Consider the following 5000-nt stretch of genomic DNA (forward strand, 5'->3'; position numbering starts at 1 on the left):
GCATCCTCTCCGCCACATGACACAATCCACACTATCATTACCAGACCGGGAGGTCCACCCAGAAAACACAATATCCCACCCTTCCGACATCCGCACATTGCTCAGCTAAGCCACGAACACCCACACATGTCCTACACAGTGGTGCACCCAACATCACAATACTGCCTCCTGTCACAGCACACAAACAATGGCAGGAATGAAAGACACAGATCTGCCACAACCATGGAATCGGAGCGCCGCCTGTCATGAGCCAAAAGTGCATCCTGACGTGACAAATCGGATAATACCGCAGGCATCCAATTACGATAATCACTATCAACGAACCTGCCGCCCCCCCCCCCCAATACACCTTTCCCTACAACAATGTGTATCTGAACCTACGCTATATCGTACCTTAACCTAACCTATATCGTACCTTAACCTAACCTATATCGTACCTTAACCTAACCTATATCGTACCTTAACCTAACCTATATCGTACCTTAACCTAACCTATATCGTACCTTAACCTAACCTATATCGTACCTTAACCTAACCTATATCGTACCTTAACCTAACCTATATCGTACCTTAACCTAACCTATATCGTACCTTAACCTAACCTATATCGTGCCTTAACCTAACCTATATCGTGCCTTAACCTAACCTATATCGTGCCTTAACCTAACCTATATCGTGCCTTAACCTAACCTATATCGTGCCTTAACCTAACCTATATCGTGCCTTAACCTAACCTATATCGTGCCTTAACCTAACCTATATCGTGCCTTAACCTAACCTAATTTGTGCCTTAACCTAACCTAATTTGTGCCTTAACCTAACCTAATTTGTGCCTTAACCTAACCTAATTTGTGCCTTAACCTAACCTAATTTGTGCCTTAACCTAACCTAATTTGTGCCTTAACCTAACCTAATTTGTGCCTTAACCTAACCTAATTTGTGCCGTAACCTAACCTAATTTGTGCCGTAACGTAACCCATGTTGTGCCGTAACGTAACCCATGTTGTGCCGTAACGTAACCCATGTTGTGCCGTAACGTAACCCATGTTGTGCCGTAACGTAACCCATGTTGTGCCGTAACGTAACCCATGTTGTGCCGTAACGTAACCCATGTTGTGCCGTAACCTAACCCATGTTGTGCCTTAACCTAACCCATGTTGTGCCTTAACCTAACCCATGTTGTGCCTTAACCTAACCCATGTTGTGCCTTAACCTAACCCATGTTGTGCCTTAACCTAACCCATGTTGTGCCTTAACCTAACCCACGTTGTGCCTTAACCTAACCTACGTTGTGCCTTAACCTAACCCATGTTGTGCCTTAACCTAACCCATGTTGTGCCTTAACCTAACCCATGTTGTGCCTTAACCTAACCCATGTTGTGCCTTAACCTAACCCATGTTGTGCCTTAACCTAACCCATGTTGTGCCTTAACCTAACCCATGTTGTGCCTTAACCTAACCCATGGTGTGCCTTAACCTAACCCATGTTGTGCCTTAACCTAACCCATGTTGTGCCTTAACCTAACCCACGTTGTGCCTTAACCTAACCCACGTTGTGCCTTAACCTAACCCACGTTGTGCCTTAACCTAACCCACGTTGTGCCTTAACCTAACCTACGTTGTGCCTTAACCTAACCCATGTTGTGCCTTAACCTAACCCATGTTGTGCCTTAACCTAACCCATGTTGTGCCTTAACCTAACCCATGTTGTGCCTTAACCTAACCCATGTTGTGCCTTAACCTAACCCATGGTGTGCCTTAACCTAACCCATGGTGTGCCTTAACCTAACCCATGGTGTGCCTTAACCTAACCCATGTTGTGCCTTAACCTAACCCATGTTGTGCCTTAACCTAACCCATGTTGTGCCTTAACCTAACCCATGTTGTGCCTTAACCTAACCCATGTTGTGCCTTAACCTAACCCATGTTGTGCCTTAACCTAACCCATGTTGTGCCTTAACCTAACCCATGTTGTGCCTTAACCTAACCCATGTTGTGCCTTAACCTAACCCATGTTGTGCCTTAACCTAACCCATGTTGTGCCTTAACCTAACCCATGTTGTGCCTTAACCTAACCCATGTTGTGCCTTAACCTAACCCATGTTGTGCCTTAACCTAACCCATGTTGTGCCTTAACCTAACCCATGTTGTGCCTTAACCTAACCCATGTTGTGCCTTAACCTAACCCATGTTGTGCCTTAACCTAACCCATGTTGTGCCTTAACCTAACCCATGTTGTGCCTTAACCTAACCCATGTTGTGCCTTAACCTAACCCATGTTGTGCCTTAACCTAACCCATGTTGTGCCTTAACCTAACCCATGTTGTGCCTTAACCTAACCCATGTTGTGCCTTAACCTAACCCATGTTGTGCCTTAACCTAACCCATGTTGTGCCTTAACCTAACCCATGTTGTGCCTTAACCTAACCCATGTTGTGCCTTAACCTAACCCATGTTGTGCCTTAACCTAACCCATGTTGTGCCTTAACCTAACCCATGTTGTGCCTTAACCTAACCCATGTTGTGCCTTAACCTAACCCATGTTGTGCCTTAACCTAACCCATGTTGTGCCTTAACCTAACCCATGTTGTGCCTTAACCTAACCCATGTTGTGCCTTAACGTAACCCATGTTGTGCCTTAACGTAACCCATGTTGTGCCTTAACCTAACCTATAATGTGCCTTAACCTAACCTAAAGTGCGCCGTAACCTAAACTATATTGCGCCTTAACCTGACGCACGTTGTCGCTGAACCTGCTCTGTAATTGTTATGCAACCCGTTAAAGTAGTGTAGTGTTGCCTAACCGCAACCCTCGCAATATAGTTCGCTACTCGCACTGCCCGGTCCCCTGTGTATCGCGTCATGTTAAACACCTTGCAGGTGTTGCTGACTTTCCACATGCTCCTGCTATACACTGTAGTGTGGATAGCAGCAGGACGTACATGCCCCCCCCCCTTCCCCCCTGCCTTCGCAAGCTGGTCGGTGAGAAGTTTGCATGTTCAATGCCCTTCGCATGCCGACGTACTCAGCCTACGTTGTGGTACGGCCTGTCACCTGTCCGCCGATGTACGCAAAACCCACAAACTGTACTGCACATTGCTCCGTATGTACTGAATGATACATCGTGGCCCATGTGACCGTATGACGACAGCGCCTAGCAACGGCGGACCATACAGTCCAAATATTGTGCACGCAGCTACGTGTCGTCTCCCTATAAGAGCTGGATTGCAGTGTGGTACGCCATACAGACGTGTGGGAGGAACGGACGCCCTGGATGGCGATCAGCATGAGCAGTCTGTTGATGTAGTGGAGCGTGTATTCGGACGTAGTCGTCTCTTCTCACACACCGTGATAGCATGTTGCACCGCGTTCCACATCTGCGACATGCTGCAGAGGCGGGCTGACAGTCGTTCGCGCAATGGACACCGCATACGTACGGGGTCTACCTTCCACGTGTTCTCTAGGCGTGCACATGTTGTTGCGTCTATGTGGGCAGACGTAGTGTGTTGTGACACCTGACACAGGCATGCAATACTCGTTGCAAATGGCGATGGACGTGTACGTTTGCTGGTGACGTTACGCAAATGAACAACCGGTAACCCGTTGTGGTGCGGTTGTTCTCGCTAGAGGTGAATCAGTGTTGGCGACGATCGGTCGAGCTATTAACCGGTTGTTTCAGGGATACCCACCATGCCCACGAACGTGAAAGGGGACCCACCATGCCCACGAACGTGAAAGGGGATCTGGGTGTGATGCGATACGCGGCGGTGGCTGGGTGGGACCGTCCCCGGCCGGTGAGGGGGGGCCGCCCGGCGTGCTGGCAGCGCGGTGCGTGGGCGCACGCGCTACAGCCGGCTGGTGGGGGCGGCCGGTGGCAGGCGCGCCGGCCGACGGACGCGGCAGGCGGCGCAGCTGCGCGCCGGCGCCCCCTGCTCGCGGCGCCTTGCGGCCAAAGTAGGTCCTCGCGGGCCCGGTGCGAAGCGCGGTGGCCATCTGCAGTGTGCTGGTCCGATTGAGGACTTTGTGCGCTGAGGATGCGCCGCCGCCCGGCGCTCGGCGCCGCGACGCCGTCTGCTGCTCGGTCGCCCCAGCGGTTCTCGCAGGTGGTTTGTATCGCAGCTGTGCGGACGTGTTGGCGCGTGCGCTGTGCTGGGAGAGTTCGCTTCGGCACCCAAGTAGGGCTTTTGTCCTTCTGTGGCGCTGGCGTTGGAGCTGCCGGTCACCGTAGGTGGCGCGTGTTGTCTCCCGCCGGCAATGCCACGACAGCACGCTCCCGGGCCTCTGTCGGCAGCGGCAAGCTCAGTTGGGAGCACGGGTGGTCGCACCTAAAGCGTCTACTCGCCTAACTCCGGGCGATTGCGCCTCTCTCGAACCCGACCAAGTACTTAGGACGGCGCTGCGCGCCGCCGGGACCTGAGAGGGTTTCGAGGTGTGTTGTGCAGGGGAGCTCAGCCTCCTCCTGTTTGCAGAATAATTGAGCGGACGCTTGCGTGTTCGCGCGGGCCCCCGGGACACACTCCCGGGCGGCCGGCTGCTCAGCTCTAGTTGACGCAGCTCCCTGGTTGATCCTGCCAGTAGTCATATGCTTGTCTCAAAGATTAAGCCATGCATGTCTCAGTACAAGCCGCATTAAGGTGAAACCGCGAATGGCTCATTAAATCAGTTATGGTTCCTTAGATCGTACCCACGTTACTTGGATAACTGTGGTAATTCTAGAGCTAATACATGCAAACAGAGTCCCGACCAGAGATGGAAGGGACGCTTTTATTAGATCAAAACCAATCGGTCGGCTCGTCCGGTCCGTTTGCCTTGGTGACTCTGAATAACTTAGGGCTGATCGCACGGTCCTCGTACCGGCGACGCATCTTTCAAATGTCTGCCTTATCAACTGTCGATGGTAGGTTCTGCGCCTACCATGGTTGTAACGGGTAACGGGGAATCAGGGTTCGATTCCGGAGAGGGAGCCTGAGAAACGGCTACCACATCCAAGGAAGGCAGCA

At 51.5% G+C, this 5000-nt stretch overlaps 1 non-coding gene across 1 annotated transcript in view; it reads left to right on the plus strand.

Annotated features, from left to right (window-relative positions):
* Positions 1-4555: 4555 nt before the first annotated feature.
* LOC126443907 (small subunit ribosomal RNA) overlaps positions 4556-5000 on the plus strand; it is a 1909-nt gene continuing 1464 nt past the window's right edge. The window contains exon 1 of the ribosomal RNA XR_007582271.1: positions 4556-5000. This exon is cut by the window's right edge and continues 1464 nt beyond it. This is a non-coding gene — a ribosomal RNA (small subunit ribosomal RNA).

The sequence above is a fragment of the Schistocerca serialis genome, unplaced genomic scaffold (assembly GCF_023864345.2).
Source record: "Schistocerca serialis cubense isolate TAMUIC-IGC-003099 unplaced genomic scaffold, iqSchSeri2.2 HiC_scaffold_205, whole genome shotgun sequence".
Lineage (NCBI taxonomy): Eukaryota > Metazoa > Arthropoda > Insecta > Orthoptera > Acrididae > Schistocerca > Schistocerca serialis.